This window comes from Cetorhinus maximus, chromosome 14 (genome assembly GCF_964194155.1).
Source record: "Cetorhinus maximus chromosome 14, sCetMax3.hap1.1, whole genome shotgun sequence".
NCBI classification, from domain to species: Eukaryota; Metazoa; Chordata; class Chondrichthyes; order Lamniformes; family Cetorhinidae; genus Cetorhinus; species Cetorhinus maximus.
The window spans coordinates 28,921,589-28,943,652 of record NC_135892.1 but is presented as its reverse complement, the minus strand read 5'-3'; the positions used below and the strand labels follow the sequence as shown (position 1 = coordinate 28,943,652).

Here is a 22,064-nt window from a genome sequence, read left to right as displayed (position 1 = left end):
GCTTGAAGTCCAACAGGCGTCCCTCGTGAGGGCTCCGCAATGTTACTGTGCACTCACCTCTGAGTTTCCCTCAAAGTGCAGCCCACCAAGTGCTGCTGTGAAACACGTCGACGTGAGGTGGGTGGATGATCCAGCAGGTGGGGATTAGTCTGGCGGGCTAGCCTTATAATCATATGCTGCTGTATTACAGTGAGGTTCCCGGCGTCTGATGGTGGGGAACGTGGCCGCCATCAACGGGCTGAGTGGACAATCGCAAACTGGTTTCACCACATCATGAAACCGATTTTTGGCCTTCCCACCATATTGTCCACTCATGCCAGTGAACACGCCTGACGCCAGTGGGCATGGATGATTCCACCTTAAATCTAAAATATGGGACAAAGATGGATATATGGACTTAGGTCACAGATTAGCCATGATCTCATTGAATGGCAGAACAAATCCAAAAAGCCAAATAGCCGAATTCTATTGATATGTTCCTAGATAACTCCTTAATCTTCTATTTTCAAAGGAATATAAGCCCAGTCAATGCATCCTGAGGCCCGTCCAGAAACCTGGGAGAGGCTACGGGCAGAATTTGAAGGTCTCCCGCCAGTGGATTTGCAGGTGGGGGTGTCTGGAAAATTCCCTGGCTGGGAATTTCTGCCACTCCCCCACCCGCTCACCCTTGCCCCAATTGAGACCCTTAATTGGCCAATTATTGGCAGCTTAATGCCAGCCTGCCCTCAATTTTGAAGCTGGCAGAAGAAGTTCGGGGCAGGGGTGAAGCCTGTCAGCTCATCTTCCTTGGCCCTTTGTCTCAGTTCTTTCCCTGCGTCCCTGTAAATGTTTCCTTTTAAAACGTACATTCGCTTACCTTTTAAAAATTACTACTAAATCTGCTTCCTCCAGCCTTTCAAGCAGTGCATTCCAGATCATAACAACTTGCTGAATAAAACATATTTCTCCTTTTCTGTCCCGGCTTCCATGCCAATTGTCATAAGTTTAACACTCCTGTGAGCGGAAACTGTTTCTTCCTATCAACTCCATCAAAACCTCTCATAATTTTGAACACCTCTATTAAATTTTCCCTTAACCTTCTTTGCTTGAAGAACAATCATAGCTTCTCTAGTCCCTCCATACATCTGAATTCCCTCATATCCAGTACCATTCTGGTAAATCTCATCTGTACACTTTTCAAAGCCTTGACAGCCTTTTTGAAGTGTGCTGCCCAGAAATGGACACCATGTAATTCTAATCCTTGCGTCACTAAATCTGAGATGCTCTACTCAGTTTAATGGGTGCAATTGTCAGAGGCCAATAATTAGCAGTTTTAATATCAAGTTATTCTGAAACTCTAATGCTTTATCTGTGATTCCGTATGTGATGTTAAGGAGAAATTGCTCAAGTGATTATGAAAGCATTACACGATTTTAGATTTCTTCTGTTTAGTGGTAATTACAGTCACCCCATGCATCACATCAGCGATTGTTTGGTTAAAACACATTAGGAGTCATCTCAAATTTAATGACAAGAGGATTCTTTCATGTCTGACTTACAGATGGTGACATTTCTTCCCTCAAACGCTAAAGATCTGTGCAGCACTGTGGTTAAAAGAAACTTTGAAAATCACAAGCTAGAATCCTCCTGCCACAGAAGTGCAGGGATCTCGCCATCAATATCTGAATTTATTCACTGGAAATTCAAATAAGACTCACATTCAAAGAAAAGTCATATCATACAAATGTACCATGTATGTATATGACATTTCATTGGATGGAACTAAATCCACCTTGCCTTGAAAATTTTCTAACATATATTGAATTTGGATATTTTATTCATTTATTATCTTAACTTGATACCCCTTGATTATGAGAACCAAACTTAGCACAGGAAACAAGGTTTGAAAGAAATTTCAGGTCACTATCATTAAAAAGGAGAGGCCTTTTTTCACAGACCTTTCCTCAAAGTATATTGTACTAGGAAATTTTTATCTGATCAGAGGTCTTGGGAGACAACAGGGAAGGTTAGTAAGCCAACAATCACTGGTAAGATGAATAATGTGACTGTAATTACGACTCAAAATCAAAAAATGCACAAAGCTCTCAGAACTACTCGAACAATTTCTCTTCAGCCAACACAGATAAAGATTATGGGGTCAGCATAACTTGACATTAAAGCCACTAATAATTGGCTTCTGATAATTGCATTCATTTTCGTTTGTACCTGGAATGAATCAGTCACTGGATGGTTTTACATTTTAACCTCATTAACTTCAGTTTTGCCAGGGCTCCTTGCTGCCCTTCTCAGTTTGATGCCACATTGATATTGTGGATAGCTACTTTTGTCCCTGCTCTTGCCTCCAGCTGCTGTGCCCATGTCTCAACCATGACTGTGTTGAGGTCTGAAGCTGAATGGATTTGGAGGGGCTTGAACTGAAAGTATCAGAACATTGGGATTAAAAATGAATAGTGCAATTCCACAGATACAATTGAGAAATTAAGTAAAATTTGGCAGGGGAAGCCTAAATCCCTTCTTACATATTAGGATAACTAAATTAAGCCTTTTAGCATAAAAAGTGTTTTGAAGCTACAGTGTTACCCATGAAGAATCAGAGAATCATACAGCATAGAAGGAGGCCATTTGGTTCAGTGTGCCTGTGCCTACTTTTTGAAAGAGTATCCAATTAATCCCACTTTCTTGCTCATGTAAATGTTTCCATATTAGGAATATATCTAATTCCGTTTTGAAAGTTACTGTTGAATCTGCTTCCACCAATCTTTCAGGCAATGCATTCCAGATCATAATCATAATTACATCTATCACAAAAATGGCTTCATAAGTGATTTTTGGACCATTCCTAAAGCTAGGATAATAAGTATAGACCCAGAACAGTGAAGACAATTATTAGGTATACACTGACAGTGCAGCATCTGTAAAGGAGGATATGAAATATTTTATTTTATTGCGTATATCTGGCACAGATAGTGACTAAATATGGAAGTGATATTATCACTCTTTTGTAATGCTGCACATTGTGATGTCTTTGCAGAAAAACCTTTTTAAATACTCTCCCTCACTCCCCTCAATAAAAATATTTTAGGTTACGTTACTGTGTGGAGTTTAATGGACCAGAAGCAGTGCATTACTATTTGCTTTTTTGTACTACAGCCAACTTCTTTTATAAACTTCTAATGTAAGCTGGTGTAATTCCAGCCCCACCAGTAACACGTTGGCATTGCTTATGGGATTTTGCTCTGCATAAGGTAGCTACAATATTTGCATGTACTCACTCTCACTTTAAAGCAAGCAAACTTTGCTGATGAACAAACATGAGTCTTGCTTTGCATATGAAAATAAAGACACATTGAACAACTTGGATCAGAATTTTTGTGGGCCAAATCTGGTCGGAACATAGGCAGGTGACTAAAACAATGGATGCCAATGGCCTGCATGCATTTCTGCTACTGTTTCCTGGTCCAGGCAATTTTTGGGAGGGTGGGCTAGTGAACGCCCCTGCAGCAATAATCAGCCAATTAAGATGCTCATTAAGAACTCACTTTTGAACCTTTACAAATTTTCACAGGGGTGGGTAGCCTTTGGGAGCTGTCAAATGCAGACCAGCTTAAGGGTGGTGAGAATAGGGTCAGTTGCTTTTTGAGTGGAGATCAACTTATAAGTCACAGTGAAGAGTCTTACAGGAGCAGAGGGAGCCTATCTGATCACAGGATATGTATAAAAATGTTTACAAAGTCCCTGTCTTGCAGGTTCTAGATCTCCATCTGTCCTTTGAGATGTGAAAAGTTTGCACTTTCCATTTAGTCAAATTTAAAAGTTACTTCCAAACAGCAGTCACAGCAATAAAAACAAAAAGTGCAGCAAAACCCCAGCAGGTCTGGCAACATCTGTGGAGAGAGAAAGAGTTAATGTTTTGAGTCCAATATGACTTTTCTTCGGAATTCTTCACAGTCACAGTCGCAGTCATAGAAATGACTACTGAAACAAGTCAGAAAGAGGCCCACATTTCCAGTGACTTGCATTTCCAATAACCTGCATCTGTTTCCACCCCTCTGGCCATTAATTAGCTGGCAAACCCACGCCCAACCCAATTGACAGCTCGGCTGCAGCACAATATCGGAACATTTTTACTTCTTGTCGGGGTGGGTTTACGACTTGGAAACAGACTGCCACCTCCACCACACAGTAAATGGAATTAGTTGAGATTAAGTCTTGAGAGTGAGGCTCGAAGGATTTCCCAATCACCTGCTATTGCTCAATGCTATTATTGTCTGGTACTCACAATATGGCTAATTCTGCACATGTAGCAATTTTCTGGTTGGACATTATTTTGAAGTTGGCCTATCTGGTTGCAGCTAGAGACTTGCTCTGGGTGCAGTGAATTTCTTTTCCTCTTCAATTAATTTCTTGAAATTTTCTCCAAAGGATATCATATAGCTAGAGTCAGGAAGTAGCTTCAACCATAGGTAGCCAGTTTTCCTTATGCTATGATATACTTCCCAGATTTCCAGTCACCCTAAACTGGCTGTTAATTGTGGACTTCTATTTAATAATAGTTGAGATTATGTCACTTCCTTGCCGCAGTGTAAACAATAGAAGAAGTGTCTCATTTGCATTCCAAGGGTTGACCACAGTTTCTTAATTCCAAAAATATTTTTTGTAGTAATATAACTCCCTATTCTTCTATTTCGGCATTGCTGTGTATCCAGTCATAGATTAGCTCTCTAATGTCCTATTAAACTGAAACCTTTCTTTGTGCCTCATTCTTCATGAACCTTTAAGCACCTTGAATATTGCCTCAAGCAAAGTTAACTTCCTTTGCCACCCTCTGGGGATGTGAGCAAGGTCATGAGGGTTGGGGGAATTGGTGGTGAAGTGGATGAAAGCACAGAAGATAGAAACTTATAGAATATAGAAGATAGATAGGGTTGATTTCGGTTTCTTAGGAGTCAGAATGAGGTGCGATGTACACATAATGATGTGCAGATAATGATGTGCATTGGGGCTGTCAAGGAATTTCAATGAGGTCAAGAATTTTGTTGCACCAAACTTTGCTAGAACAGGACTGCTGTAATTTGAACTTAATTTATATATTTAGCTGTAGGAAGAAAAATGACAATACAGTAGCAGTGTTATGAATTTGATTATGTACATTTTGTCAGTTATTTTCTGTCAGTTATGAACCCAACATACAATTTTAACTTTTGTGGAATTTATAGTTCTGGATAAAATATGAGGATGGCAATAATCAAGTTAAATTTAGGTAAAAACAACAAGAAATGTACCTAAGCTCCAGAGGATGTTCCTATACCAGTATATGATTGAAATAAAAATGTTCTTTGTTTTTACGCATACATGAGGGGAGAGATGGTGGCATAGTGGTAATGTCACTGGGCTAGTAAGCCAAGGGCCTAGGCTAATGCTCTGGGATCATGGGTTCAAATCCCACCATAGCAGTGAGTGGACTTAAAATTTAAATTAATAAAATCTGGAATTAAAAAACTAGTCTTAGTAATGGTTCATAAAGGAAATTGGCTGTCCTTACCTGGTCTGGCCTACATTTGACTCCAGACCCACAGCAAAGTGGTTGACTCTTAACTGCCTTCTTGGCCGAGCAAGCCAATCAGCCCAAGGGCAATTAGGGAGGGGCAACAAATCACTGACAAGCATTTATTGCCCATCCCTAATTACCCTTGAGAAGGTGAGCTGCCTTCTTGAAGCACTGTGGTCCATGTGGTGTAGGTACACCCACAGTGCTGTTAGGGGGGTTCTGCCAGTATTTTGGCCCACTGACACTGAAGGAGCAGCAATATATTTTCAAGTCAGGATGGTATGTGGCTTGGAGAGGAACTTACAGATTGTGATGTTCCCATGCACTGCTGCCCTTGTTCTTCTGGGAGGTAAAAGGTTGCAGGTTTGGAAGGTGCTGTCAGAGAAGCCTTGGTAAGTTGCTGCAGTGCATCTTGTAGATGGTACACACAACAGCTATGGTTGTGCCTGTGGTGGAGGGAGTGAATGTTTACGTTTGTGAATGGGGTGCCAATCAAGCAGTTTGTTTTGTCTTGGATGGTGTCAAGCTTCTTGAGTGCTATTGGAGACATACTCATTCAGACAAGTGGAGAGTATTCGATCACAATTCTGACTTGTGTCTTGTAGATGGTGGACAGGCTTTTGGGAGTCAGGAGATGAGTTACCTGCTAAAGAATTCCCAACTTCTGACCTGGCCTTGTAGTCACAGTATCTACATGGCTGATCCAGTTAAGTTTCTGATCAATGGTAATCCCTGTATGGGTTCCCCTTTTCCCTCAGAGACCCTCCCCACACTCAAGTTCATGACATCAGATTCACAAGTGTGTGGCTTGAACAGAATGACTAGCGAGACAAGTTTCTTCTGATAATTCACAATTGCTTTATTGAATCACCTACAACCCCATAGTACAAAACCCCAAAATTTAAAACAACCCATTCCCAGTACCCAACACGAAGTCACCACAACTTAGTTTAAACTTACAAAAACGCAGGCAAAAGACCAAGCCATGTCTGAAACCTTAAGAAAAGACCCTCAGACCAAAATCACCAAGATATGACTGAAACAATTTACAAGGTACCAACAAAAATAACCAAGTTTTCACCCCAAATCTTCACAAAACCTTCAGACCAACATCACTATGATCTGGTTGAAACTTACAATCCCTAACATGGCTGGTCTGTCTGGTGTTGGCTGTAGGCCTGAGTCAAGGTGACCAAACTCGACCCTTCTTCCGACTGCAACCCAAAACCTTCAGGCCTATGTCACCATGCTATGGTTGAAAATACTTACAATCCCCAACATGGCTAGTCTATCCAGTGTTGAGTCAAGGTGACCAGCCCTGACCCTCCTTTCAACTGCAGCCCAGATATACAGATCTGCTCTTCTTTTATAATAATTTAACTGAAACATGTCAAAACATATTTCCTGTTGTTCCAATGTCCATTTAGTTAATTCCATGCAAAGTCCAGACAAATGTCATCAGCTCCTGTTGCTTTAAACAACACAGGGTTTTCCATAGAAGATGTATTTTGAAGAATATTATCAGTTCTCATTGAATGAGCAATTCTCCTGCTGTTTGAGGTGACACAGTAATGTCACCTTGGCCCCAAAGTTAATGTTGGTTTGAATGACCCTATCTCCAGTACTATTGTCTGTGGTGCAGACCTTAGTTGCATAATTCCTTGAGTGTATTGTATTGATGATATGTCCTTTGTGCCATTGTATTGGGTAATCAGACTTCCTGATTGCATTAATTGATGGCAGGTAATGGCATTTCCCTGGTATCATTGTTCCCTGATAGCAGTCAGTCAATGTCCAAACCGTTTTGATGAATCACTTTTTTTTCACTAAATGTCCGCATTAACCCCTTGCTGCCCAGCCCTGTACTGCTGACTGCAGCTTATCTTTTGTAACTGATAGTTCCAATCATGAGGTCAAAACATGTCCGTGGGTTTGAAGTTATGTTCCATAAATTTACCAGTTGGAGGGGATTCCTATCCTACACCCCCAGGATGGGGATTCAGCAATGCTAATGCAATTGAATGTCAAGGTGAGGTGGTTACATTCTGTCTTGCTAGAGATAGTTATTGCCTGGCACTTGGGTGGCACAAATTTTATTTGCCAATTATAAGCCCAAGCCTGAATGTTGTCCAGGTCTTGTTGCATGCAGGGATGAACTGCTTCATTAGCTGAAGAGTTGCGAATGGAACCGTGCAACCATGTGAACATTCCCACTTCTAATCTTATGATGGAAGGAAGGTCATTGATGAACCAGCTGAAGATGGTTGGACCTAGGACACTACCCTGTAGAGCTCCTGGAGCTGAGATGTTGATTTCCATCAACCACAGCCATCTTCCTTTGTGCTAGGCATGACTCCAGCCAGTGGAGAGTTTTACCTCTTATTCCAAATGTCTTCAATTTTACTAGGGCTCCTTGATGCCACACACGGTCAAAAGCTGCTTTAAAGTCAAGGACAGTCACTTTCACCTCACCTCTAGAATTCAGTTCTTCAGTTCATGTTTGGACCAAAGCTGTAATGAGGTGTGGAATCGGGTGCTCCAGGCTAAACCCAAATTGAGCACTGTTGAGCAGGTTATTGATGAGTTAGTGTCATTTGATAATATTGTTATGACACCTTCAAATACCTTGCTGACGTTTGAGAGTAGAATGATGGGGTGGTAATTGATTCGATTGGATTTATCCTGTTTTTTGCAGACAGGGAATACCTGGACAATTTTCCACATTGTCAGGTATATACCATGTTATATCTGCATTAGAACAGCTTGGCTAGGGGTGCAGCTAGTTATGGAGCACAAGTCTTCAGCACTACAGCCAGGATTTTGTTGGGGCCTTTAGCTTTTGCTGTAATCAGTGCATTCAGCTTCATATCATGAGGAGTGAATCGAACTGGCTGACAATTGCCATCTGTGATGCTGGAGCCTGCAAGAGGAGGCTGAAGTGAAATATCCACTTGGCATTTCTGGCTGAAGATGGTTGAACCGTAGAACTTTGATCTGATCTGTTAGTTGCGGAATCACTTAGCTCTATTTATAGCATGCTGTTCCACTATTTAGCATGAATGTAGTTGTGTTGTACCTTCACCAGGTTGGCACCTCACTTTCAGTGCCTGGGGCTGCTCCTGATTGAAACAGGATTGGTCCATTGGCTTGATGGTAATGGTAGAGTGAGGGATATGCTGGGTCATGAGGCTATAGGTTGTGGTGTAATACAATTCTGCTGCTGTTGCTGCTGACAGCACACAACATAGCACTACTTCTGCCTGAGCACCTTCTGATGCAGTAGTTTTCAGGAGAGAACTGAAGAAAAATCACTGGGCTGTCGAAGAAGCCAGTGTTTTCTCCATTGAAAATACCACAGTTTGTCTGAGTTGGTGCTTTGGAAACAAATCAGTTCTGTGACCAACTGCAATGTATTCCTATGCTGAATTAATTTATGTGTGAGCTGGAGCACTGCAACTTATGTTAGATCTGGACAGCAGGCTTAATGGTAAAGAGTAATTACCAGTGAGTTGAATGAGACTATTTTTTGTGTTCGAGGAAAAGTTCATTGGAATATGGAAAATTTGATGTCAGATGCAAAACTTCTAATTTGAACAAAAAAATTCTGAAGAGAAAAACATATGACAAAAAACACAAACCTTCTCCCTGGCCTGAATTTTACCTTTGGCGGACACGCATGGTTGGCAGGCCTGGGAGCGGTGGGGAAATGGGCCCCTGACTGCGATTTTACGCTGGCTGGCCAATTAATGGCCAGCTAGCGTGAAACATGTGCTGAAAAGCTCAGCGCTGCCTGGGCGAGGGCGGGGGCGGGAAGATGGTGGGCGATGACGTTTCCGCAGGCGTGGGCGAGCGCTGTGAGAAAGCTGCCTGAAAGCAGACAGCTGCCTCAGGGAGCTGCAGACCTAAAAATGCTCAAATAAAGGTTTAAAAAGCTGCAAAAAAATGTCCATGCATCACAGTCAGTCACCTGAAAATATAGCTGATAAAAATGCAGTCCACAGATATTTATTTTTATTTTATTTCATAATGGAAATTTCATCCCGCCCTTGGATGAGGTATGATGAAAAATGCAAAGGCCGCCTGGCCAATTGGCACGTCTGCCAACCATGACGTTGGACGGGCCATGAAAAATCGGAGACAATTGCACAGTTAATGGGCTTAATTGCCCTCTTAATTGTCCATGGGCGTGCTTCCGACTTTTGCATGCGCCCGCTGAGCAAAACATCGCGTGAGTGCGCGATGACGTGGGACGCTCGCCTGACGTCTTCACGGACGATTTTACGCCCGATCGGGTCGGGCGCGTGCCCGCCTGCGGGAGGTGAAATTCAGCCCCCCATTTCCATTTCATCCTTCTCTTGCTTCTCTCCTTAAGGTGATGATGGATCTGAGTTATGGTCCCATCAGCTAGCAGCATTTCGGTACCTCACCTGTGTACATTCTTGATGTGGAAGCTAGAGTCAATATGGTAGAATTTGACTTTGGGATCAGCAGAGATGTAAAACAGTGTTAATTCGTTATCATCCATTTTACACTATTGCACAATCTACCTCAATGAGTGAAGTGTTTTGCAGCTCAGCCTAATCCTCCCATCACCCAGACAGGTACATTTTCCAACAAGGGTCACTCACTATTGCTTCAAAGCAGAAATCCAAACTGATTTTTCTCTTCCATTATCCTGGGGATGCTCAGGCCAATTGGAAAATTTAATTCGGTCCACTATCCCTATCCTTCCCCTTCCCCACCTTGGATTAGTTACGCATCAGGAATCAAAGCTTATGAGCTTCCTGGTCTGTTTAGCTTTATGTTACATTTGGCCACTAAGCCTTTGGGAATCAATTAATCAATTAATATGAGGATACCAAACATACCAAATTGTAATCAGATAAAGCAAATAAAAACAGCATTTTTGAGAATCTTTGCTATTGGGCAGAGGAAAAACCAAACAAATCATTTTTGTTAAACATGAGGGTAAAATGTGAGCTGGTCTGAGGGTTGGATATATACAAAATGACAATGGCAAGAATTTCCCGTTAAGATCTGGTCCATAGAAAGAAGATACATTCAACTCTTCGAGGACAGGTGTTCAGTCTGGCTGACAAACGCAACAAGTGTTGAAGTGATTTGAATTCCTTGCATAGCACTGTGATATTTAGGTAATGGCTCTCTGTATTACTATGCTGTTAAAAATTGCCTTTGAATTTTGCATTAATTTGTGATTTCATTTAAATATTTGCAAGCTTTTCCTGTGATTCAATTTAATCAATTTTGTATGTAATTTGTTTGGCTGACGTCACTGGGGGTTTGCAGCAGATCTGACTGTTTTACAAATCAGGAAGCATCAGCAGAAAGGGATGCATGTATTAATTTTGTCCGGAAGAAATTCCATTTAAATCAGTATATATGCCATGTGCTGCTGGAGGGGGTCCAATCTTCAGGCCAAGAAAGTGGAAAATTGAAATACTGCAAAATGCTGATCAGAGTATCTCTGTTATTCATAGATCTTTGAGTATATATTAATGCAAAGTGTGAAGGTGTTCATTTCTCTACAAAACACGCTTGAACTTTTATGATCAAAAGAAAATCTGTTCCAAACTCCAACCTGTTGATATACAATGTTCTCTAAAGATGTATAATTCCATATATGTTAAAGTATACAAAGCATACTGAAAAATGGTATCACACAGAAACGCAATGGCCTGAATTTCACGCTTGGTGTGTGCGCCAAGTCGGCAGAGGTGGAAGTGGATGTGGTATCTGCTCCCGACTGTGGTCGCATTGTAAATGCGAATTCATGCTGGATGGCCAATGAAGGTTCCCCCAGTGTGAAACACATCCTCTCAATGGTCAGGAAGGGCCGGGCCGGGGCGGGGGCCTGTCGGGCACCGAGTCCAATGGCGTACTGACGGGCTCTTTAAAACCAGCAGAGGCAACTCCCTGAAGGTTGCCAGGGGAATCTTTGGTGTCTGTCCAGGAGACCATTTCACCTGAACAATGGTCTCGCCAGTGGCTGGAAACGTCAGCCGGGAGGGCTAGGCGGGTGGGTGCTCAGAGCCCGGTTCTCAGATGAGTGCCACAAAGTGCTTGTGGAGGAGATCGGTGCTAGGTGGGACACTCTAGTACCCAGGGATGGCAGGAGGAAGCCACCGCACTTGACCAAAAAAGCCTGAGAGGAGGTGGCCATGATGCTGGGTGCAGTGCTGCAAAACGTTCAGCGACCTGCTGCGCTTGGCAAGAGTGAGTACTGAGTTGGCATGGATCAGTGTGGAGAAGTGTTGAGGGCTGGCTGTCCACCCATGGAGCTCAGGGGTGTTAGAGTCTGAGTGCCAATTGTCACTGACACCGGAGCTGGCCAAGGGGGTGAACCCTGGCTGCTTGGACTGAGTGCCTTGCGGGTCGAGGGCCATGACTTAGATGTGTCCTGTAGGGTGTCCCAGAGGAGGGGGTTTGCCAGGCTGCAATGGTGAGTGCACAAATCAATGCTCCTCTGTCATTTTAGGAGAAGAAAAGCCATAACACCGTGAAAGAACTAAGACAGGTGGAGGACACCAAAACCTCCTCATTCTGAAGAGGTACGAGATGGATGCTTTGGAGCTGGAGTGTTGCCATCCACCTCAGTCAGCTGGTCGTAGAGAGGCCGGTGTCTCTGACGAAGGTAAGGGTGCAGTGCACAGAGGTGAGAGTGTCAGATTGTGCAAATATTCTTGTCCAGTTTCATCATTAATGGGAGCCTCAAACCTGAAGTCCCCATTGATCATTGAAAGACAATGGAACCATGATGTAGATCTCCATTGTCTCACCAGGGTGCATGTCATTGTTCTTTCTTAGATTTGCCAGCTCACCCTCGAACGCTGGGCCCCGAAGAGTCACCCTTGACACCAGAGGACCATTGGACTTTAGATGTACCTGCATCACAGCCCCTCTCTGAACCAGGCACTGGCACAGATACCAGCACCTCGGTGGGCATTAGATCGTCAACTAGAATGTCAGTGCATTGCGGTGAGGACACTTCATGCTCGTTTGAGGAGCAGGTGGAGGCAGAGAGGGCCCAGGGCAATGGCAATCGGAGGGCTGCTGGAGACGAAGATGATGCTGAGTCAAAGGCAGATGATGAGCCTCTGGAGTCGTCCATTAGGCAGCAGGTACTGGATGTCCAGCGGGATGTGCAGGAGGATCTGGTAGAGGGTGTGCATGCAATGGTCTCTGTTGTGGAGGATTCCATGTGGAGCATGAGCACTGCATTGACTCTCTTCACTGAGCACACTACCTCCTCCATTGAGAGAGTGGCGACTCTCATGGAGAGGCAACTCCAGGGGCAGGATCAAGGGTTCCTGGGGTTGCGCTCAGACCTACAAGCCCTCACACAGGTAATGACCTCAATAGGTCAGTGCCAGTGTGGGAGATGGATGAGGCACCCAGTATCCCAGCTAGGTGCCCGTCCATCAATGTCGAGCAGGGAGGTCCAGACTGACCTTACGCTGGAGCACAAGCTGTTTGTTTTCTCCTCTCAGGGCACTCTGGATGATTGCAGCAGCTCCTCCACCCCTCTGCCAGTGAGCATGGCATCTGATGAGGCTGTGATGACTGGGGAGATGCCAGCTGTGGCTCTAGCTGCTCTGCTGGCAGGATCCACTGGCTAGAGGACAACTGCCAAGGTTATCAAGGCCAGCAGGATGGCAAAGTCAGGTTGCCTCTAACGCCGATGCCAGCTGGGGAGTTGGGGGATGGGTGGTGAGGGGTTGAGGGGTGGGGTGGGTGGATGGGGTGGGCAACAAGTCACAGCACTTGCCATCAATTGTTTAAGGCATCATGAGCACAAGAGGGACTGTTCATAAGTGATCTTCTGTTCTGCCATGTTTTGTTAATATATTTACTGGTGTGACCATTAACACCATATATTGTTATGTTCATTTGATGTGAGTGCCAGCATGATAGAAATGTTGCTTTTGTCTTAATGGCCTGAGTATGCTTCACTTGTTTTGTAGGTACAGGGTGTGTCATTATCACATGCTGGGCATGAGTGGCTCTAAACTTTATTGCTCAGGCACTGAGTGGACTTTGAGTTCAAAGTAAAGGGTCATTTCAATCATCTGGGATGGAGGTGGCAGCCCTGGCATGAGGTGGAAGCAGATCTTTGGCAGCCTAGCTGAAGGAGCATTGGGTCAAGGCATCCCTGCCTCTCTGGAGGATCCAAAGGTCTGCCTCCATGTCCTCACCATTCTCCTCACTGGGCTCCTCTTCTGACATCCTCTGTGGCTTGTGTAGCTGCCTCAAGATCCTCTTCCTCCAATGGGTTCCCCCTTGCCAGAGCCAGATTGTGGGGAGCACAGCATGCAACCACTATAAGCAACACCCGCTCTGTGGGGTATTGTGGTGCTCCCCCTGAAAGGTCCAGGCATTGGAAGCGCATCTTCAGAAGACCTATGGTCCTCTATCACCATCCTTGTGGAGGCAAGAATTCTATTACAATGCTGCTCTGCCTCTGTTATTGGGTGGCAGAGAGGCGTCATAAGCCACCTTTTCAATGGATAGCCCTTGTTACCCAACAACCATCCATCCAGTTGAGCTGCAGCAGTGAACAGACTTGGCACCTGTGAGTGAGTGGCACCTGCGGATGTAAGGGCCATGGGAGCTGCCAGGGTACCTCGCACAGACTTGCAGAATCTGCATCTTGTAGTCACAAACAATCTGGACGTTCATCGAGTGGAATCCCTTCCTATTGACAAAGGCACCCGACTGACCTGCTGGGCCCTTGATGGCCACATGTGTGCAGTTGATTGCATCCTGGATGTAGGGGAACCCAGCAATCGCTGTAAACCCTCTGGCTTGCTCAGCCTGGCTGGCTTCTTCCATATGGAAATGAATAAATATCATTGTCTGCCTGAACAGAACATCAGTCACCAGCTTGGCACAACTGTGGACAGCTGATTGGGACACTCCAGAAAGATCCCCACTGACCCTTGGAAAGAGCCGGAGGCATAGAAGTTGAGGGTCACTGTGACCTTCAGAGCCACTGGCATGGGGTGTCCACCCACACAATTGGAGGTGATCTCCGGCCCAATCATATGACAAATGGAAATCACAGTCTCCCTGGAGAGGCGGAGCTTCCTTCGGCTTTGCACCTCGGACATATTGAGGTAGCTGCATTACTGCCTGTAAACCCAGGCAGCAGGATAGTGGCAACTTCTGCGGCCCCTTCCGCTTTGGACTACCTGCTGACCATACATCCCTTGTGCCTGCACCTCTCCTCCCACAGGTCACTCTCCTGGAAGCTGCATAGGGACATCTGGCCTCCTCTTCCTTCTGCCCCTCTCTTCCTCCTCAGAGGATGTGCCATCAGCGGAGTCAACAATCCGCATTGCCAGGGTAACAGGAGGCCGTCTGATACCTGGAAGGGTCCACATGGTCAAAATCCTCCGGGGGCCTTAGAGACACCAGTGAGTCCTGAAATGAAGCCTAGAAATGCTAAGAATGAAGTTCAGAACAGAGATGAAGCTGTCTAATTCAAATAAGCAACCAGCAGCAAACTATCTCCTAAACCCCTCACTACTCACACTGGCAATGCTGCTGACCCTTTTTATCCCACTCTTGGATGAGGTTTTGCAAAATGTGGGCAGTCTGCCTGCCTGTTTTGCCCATGCGATGAGTGCAAAATCACACAGGCAACATAAAATCGGGTTCAATTGGGTTTTTAATGTTTTAATGGCCTTTAATGGCTTTTTAATTGATGGCGGGCGCAGATCTGACACCCGTGAACACCCACTGACCTGAAGATTGCGCGTGTGCAGGATGATGTCGGGATGCTCGCCCAATATCTTCACGTGCTATTTTACACCCAATGGGGTCAGGCGTGTGCCCGCCTGTGAGGCGTAAAATTCTGCCCAATATCAATTTAAATTATTCACCCTGGAATCCACGATGCATTTTATAATATTTTCAAACTGTTTTGATTAATAAGCAATTCATATCTGAGTAAAGATTTCTCAGAGAAAAGAAATCTCAAGCCCAGTGACAAGGCATACAAACTGTACAAGCAAAAAAAATTCTGAAAAAGGTTGAGTGACTGGAAGAGGAAGATACATTTCAGTGTGTCTCATGCAGTTTTACTGTGGCTCCACCAACCCGTGTCGATATCTTAGTGATTTCTTTCATCATTGAATTTTCGGCTTCCCAGGTCTCAAAACTGGCCTCTGTCATTCATCATGATTTGAGGCTCCAGTCTACTCTGTTCTCTGTTCTTGTTGACTAACTGTGCATTGCAGCTGGCATAACTGTATTTACTATCCTAGAAGCAGCTGAGAGGAAGTGTCACTACAAGATCTGGACATGTAACTTGAGCTGACAAAAATGTCAGCATCGTGATCCATGGTCCAGGGCCACTTCATGTAGAGTCAAATGTGGTTTCTTAGTTTCCATAAATTATGGTAAAGAAGCTAACTCACCAGGAGCACGCTACTTAAATAATAATGTTGGTTAGATGTGAGCTCAACACAGATTTAACAAACTGGCTGAAATACAATAGTGATTTGGATAGAAGCCAGGTGGGTAAGTAGTTAAAATTCACCAGATCTGAATCTAAATCTGTACATGTGACTAAGTTGGTGGGGTCCTTTGTTAAGTATGCAGATTAGGGTCCAATTACATCATTAGGCCCTGACTGCAACTTTAACTCCAGACTGAGTAGAGAAGTCAACGCGGCTTTCCCACCAGGCACAGATGAGTGCCTGTCAGATGAGGATCAGAAGCAAAAGTGACCATTTAAGGTAATTTTTTAAAACTTCCTTTGTGGCTCAGAAGAACTGTCCCTGCTTCCATGAGCACTAGAAAGCAGTCAAGGACGGTCCCATCTCATGCAGACCAGCACCCACTTCCCGCTCATTAATGAGGCCCACATGGTTAAAATCTCTAAAGTCTCATTTTACCATCAGCAGCTGAGAAATTCAACTGAATCCCACAGTTTCCAGGAGTACCTTGCAGGGGGTTAAAAAAAAAGTCAAGGATGAGGAAAAAACAATTTGGCTCAAACAGTATGTTAACTCTCCCATCATAGTATCTCAAAACTGCAAACTTCACCACCTATAAGGGCAAGGGTAGCAAACACATTTGAACACATTAACTCCAACTTACAAAAAAATATATAGTTTCTTTATCATCACTGGGCCGAAATCCTGGAACTCCCTATCTAACAGAACTTTGGGAGTGCCTTCATTAAAGGGACTGCAGTAGATTGAGAAGGATGTTTATCGCCATCTTCTCAAGGGAAACTATGTAGGAAAGAGCAATTAAAACTACATGAAAAATTAATTTGAGGTTATAAAAGCAAAATTTATTGGTCACAAGATTACTTTGTACGAAAGCAATGTAAGTGCAGAAGAGTTCATTGTTGTGATTTGGAATTCTATTTAAAATCTATTTTATATCAACTACAGTATATTTTACGACTGCAGTAGGTTTTTTGCTAAAAATATATTTATTGCATATTAGGGATTCACTGAACTTTGAAGAAAACATAAATGATTAAAATGAAGACAAAAATGATTTTTTAAAGCACAACACTAAACAAAACGATATGATGCTGTTACTATTTATTTTCTTTCTATAAATGTAACAGTGTCACGTAAAGCACTTTTTAACATGACTAATTAAACTCTTTAATCCAATCTCAAGTATAGTATTGACTTAAAGACATTTCAGGGAGCCTCAGTATATATCAATGCTTATTCCCACATCAATTTATAACTATAGTTTGGGTAAGTGTTACTTGAATGAAAATTAAGATTCTCAAACAAGTGTTTTGTAAGGCGATCATACGTTGGACATCTTTACGTGTGAGAAGAAATGCAGTAAACAATACACATCCCTTTTAGTCGTAAAATCTATAAATTGTAAAGAATATATCTTTTTATTTCTGTTGGACTGTGGATTAAAATTACAATGGCTGCAGTTTGAAAGACATGTCCACTGGAACAGTGTGAGGGATGTATATAATGTTGCTGTCCTGGAACAGAGGGTGTCATGCTGAGGAAGAGTCTGGTCTAATAGGGAACCACCTGGCAACAGCGCTTTAATTGGCTCATGATCAGGTGACCAGGGTTTGAGTGAGAGCAGTGCAACAGAATAGCTCCTAGCCTGAAAAGAAAAAGACCTAAAACGTCTCTCTCCTGTGTGTGTAAGATTCCAGTAATTCTACAATAATAGCTAGCTGGCTTTATCTCCTCATGGGCAGAATCTTTCCCTTTACGGTGGTAGGTGGGGGTGGCCAGGAAGCCGACCACCGCCCGTGATCGGCACCAGACCGTGATTTCATGCTGGGGGGCCAATTAAGGCCTGCCCAGCATGAAACGCAGCAGCAGCACTGAGCACTGCCTGTGCGGGGGTGGGGGGAGGAGGGCGAGTGGGCCGAGTGCGAACTTCATACATGCGCGTGAGTGAACGCTTCATAATATGAAGAGATATAAAAAAAAATGTTTTAAAATGTAATGAAACATGTCCCCTCATGTGATTCTGTCATTAATTTTTCATTAATATGGCTCTGTCACATGAGCAGGGGCATGTTATTAATGAAAAATTAACATTTTTATTTTATTTTTATTTGCCTTTGGAAACCTCATCCCGCCCGTAGATGAGGTTTCCAAAAAAAATGCAAAGGCCGCTTGGCCTTTTCACCTGCCTGCCAACCATTAGGTTGGACGGGCAGCAAAAATTTTAATTTAATTGATTACTTAATGGCATAATAAGCCTTTTAGTTGTTGGTAGGCACCCTGCCAGCTCCAGCGTGCGCCTGCTGACCAAACTATCGCGCGACTGCACGTTGACGTCAGCACGCTCAGCCGACGTCAGCACGCTCAGCCGACGTCACCGTGCGTCATTTCACGCTCGAGCAGGTCGAGCGCATATTCGCCCACCGAGTGAAAATTTCTGCCCCATATCTCTATAACCTGCTCTCTCTCTGAAAACCCCTGCCAAGAGGCAAAGGGGAAAATCATTGTTAGGGACATTGAAAGGCAAGTGCTCAACCAGTGAACTAGATACTGAAAGTGCTGGAAGACCACCTCGTGTCATCAACAAAGAACTGAATGGAATTTGGAAGACATCGATCAAAATCGACCCATCGAAACCTATACTCCGGAATTGGTGCTATTGAACTGTTTTATCCCACCCTTAAAATCCATGTTTTTGTCTGTCTTATGTGTTTTGTATGGATGTGTATAGGGATTTACGAAGAGGTAGAGTTTAGGTTATAGAGTTAGAAGTTAGCAGTTCATATTTCTTTCTTTTGCCACTGGTTAAAGACAATTTGTTCAATAAATAGTTATTTACTTGTTAAGTTTACAAACCTGGTGCTCGTATTCTGTTAACCTAAATTAAACAACTAGGTGGGTTGATCAAACTTTTTCACATTTGTCGTGGGTCGGCGAGCAGTGGGGCTTAATATTGCAGCCCACTATTTCCCAGTGAGTTGTGACAAAATTGAGTCACTTGTATGTCAAACTCTTGTGTGTAATTACAATGATAAGTTAGAAATTTTACTGAAAACGAGCAAGCCCCAACATCAGGACTGAAAGCTTAGCTGTGTGGAGTTGCGATCGCAATAATGTCACTGGGAGCTGCCAGTTAGGCAATGTGGGAAGGGGAGGTTCCAGCTCCTGAAGTGCTGATGCCACCTTTAAAAGGCAGCAAGAAGGACATGTTCATGCAAAAGCCCTGGAGGGAGCCCTGGAGACTGTACCAAATGTAGCCAAACTGAAGGAAGATCAAGAAGTACTTCAGCTCTCCAGGCTGTGAGGACAGGTAAGGAAGTCCTGTTCCCTCTTGGGCTGGTAGGAGGAGACAGGCTCACCAAACCAAGTATGCTTGGATAGAGATAGCAGAGGAGGTCAGCGGCTGTGGGGTCATCCCCCGTACCTGGCTGCTGTGCCCAAAGAGGGTCAATGATCAGGTGCATTCTGGCAAAGTGAGTGCAGTGAATAGTATTAAACTTAAGCTGCCTGAAATGTGACTGAAGATGAATATGAGTTTGGAGAAGAGGTTACCCAGTTAGTGGAAATGCCCAGGCATCAGCATTGGGTGTCAAGATGCATGTTAGTCTATGTGTGCAAGACACTGGTCAGGCAGAGGTGACTCCTACACAGCCAGAATTGATCGATCGCATGAACTAGGCATGCCTGTGGCACCATAATGGACAATTAGGCTGCCTCCCACATAGATGTTGTGTGTGTTTTTGATGGGTGAATAACAAAAGGAATTCTGTTGCTTGAAGAACAGAGCATATAATCTGACAGAAAGATCAAGAACCAGAGGCACCCTGTCCAACATGGCCATCCTCGTGCCAATGGAGGAAGAGGTGCTGGAGCTGGAAGGAATGGAGGCAGTCGAGGATTGTGACCTATGTGTGGAGCCCTGAGAGAGTGTGTGGCCTAATGGATAGGTGCAAGAGACTCTTTGGAAAGCATAAAGTATAATGTTCATGTGTGCATCACCGGACACATAGACCTGCAGATGATGAGTAGTCAGAAGACATGTTGGAAAGTACCTTGCCCTCTCATCACTCCTCTCTTTTGCAGTTCATGGACAAGAACAGCCAGCTGCTGAGCCTGCACAACAGCACTCCACCTCTGAGGAGGAGGACACTGCAGGGAGTGCCCCAATACACCATTCCTCAGCACGCTCCACTAGCACAGATACTCGCATGTCAGTGTGTAGTTATGCGGGATTAATGATGGGGTTACAGTTTGATGAACACGGTAGAGATGTACCCGGGCAGCTGACGGAATCAGTGACAGCCTAGTTCACTCTCACTTGGAGGACTGTGGAAGGGCCCAGTGATGCTCAGCTTCAGGTTGATGACATTCCTTTGGAGTCATCAACAAGGTGCAGATGCTGGAGCTTCAGCTTGAGTTGTGTGAACCAGAGGCTATGCACGCCCACACACGGACAATGGAGGAGACCATCCAGGCCATGAGTGCTGCCACATCTCTGACGTGAGTGTATATGGTTTCCCGAACCATACCTATTGAAGAAACATGTCCAGCATACCACACAGCCCTCAGAGTCCTCAGGTAATCGGGGAGGGCAAAGTGTGCCCAGAAAAGGTAGAGGAACAGCTATCTGCAGCATCAAGGGCTTTTCTCAGGCCTGGACAGCAATGTTAGTTGTCACCTTGCTGTGCATGTATCTTCAATTACTTCTTAAATGTTGCACCACTAAAGGAATCCTTTATTTTTTTCACACACTACTAGCCATTAGCAGTTCACTGGTTCCTGCACTGGGTCTGATGGGTAAAACCACACCGGATAAGGTCAGTGCATTTCCCATGCCATTGCCTCATGTGAAGACGGGGTCAGGGACATGGTAAAGGCATTCAAGGAAACAGCAACAGGACTGCAGAAGGTAAAGGTTTATTTGACTGACTGGGTAACTAAGGCTCATGTGAATCGTGCCTGTATTAGTGAGTTGTGAGCCTCCCTTCCACATCTCTCATTGCTCCTTCCCTGCTGTCCCTCTCATCTTGTTGCGCCTGGTCACCACTCCCCCTCTATATCATCATCAGAGGAGGCATCTCACAACAAGTTGTCCTCATTGTTCAAAGTTTCATCCATCTGTAAAGCAAGGATGTGCAATGCACAGTGCACTGCAATGATACGTGAGACCCTTGCGGCATATATTGAAGAGCTGCACCAGATCTATCCAGGTATCTGAACAGCATCTTCAGAAGGCCTATCATCTGCTTAATGGTCACTCGAGTTATGCTGGAACAGATGTTGTACCTCTCCTCTGCATCTGTGCTCAAGTTCCTCACAGGCATAAATAGCCATCTCTTCAGCAGGTAGCCCCCATGCAACCAGTATCCATACTTGAAGACTTGAAGGAGGGAGGGGCTGAAAAGGTCAGGCACCTGGGACTGCCTTAACATGTAGGTGTTGTGACAGCTTCCCAGGAACTTTGCACAAACCTGAAGAATCCTTTTGCAGTAGGGTTGCCAACTGCGATTAATTGTATTCTTGGAGGTTTCATCATGACTTGCCCCACACTCCAGCTATTAGTCGGTCAACACATCCATCCTTGTGACATACTGCCTTCCTACTCCAATGAGAAAGCAAAAAGACTTATTACCCAATTGGATGATGCTTGACTGTCAGCCAAACAGTCTTTTCTCCCATTTTCAACATTTTAATATTTTATAAAGAGAAATGTTCAAAGAAAATGAAAAAAAAAATCTTTTTAATGTTGCTATGATATTCCTCAGGTGGGAGAATTTTCTCCCTGTCAGGGGGGCTGAGCTACAGCGAGCGCGGGTGGGCGTGCAGCTGATCGCCACCTGTGATTGGCTGCGTGCTGCCATTTTACATGGGCGGACCAATTAAAGCCTTTCAATTAAAGCACATGTGCGTGAAGAAATCTCCCTCAGAGAGCTACCTCAGGGAGATTAGTTTGATTCTGAAAAATTTAAATAAAGAAAAAACATTTTTTAGACATGTCCCCTCATGTGACAGTGTTACATGAGCTGGGACAGGTCTAT

The 22,064-nt window shown here is 44.2% G+C and overlaps 1 protein-coding gene across 3 annotated transcripts in view; it reads right to left on the bottom strand.

Annotated features, from left to right (window-relative positions):
• Positions 1–22,064, bottom strand: part of prkn (parkin RBR E3 ubiquitin protein ligase) — a 1,436,175-nt gene that overhangs the window by 309,024 nt on the left and 1,105,087 nt on the right. The window lies entirely within an intron of this gene.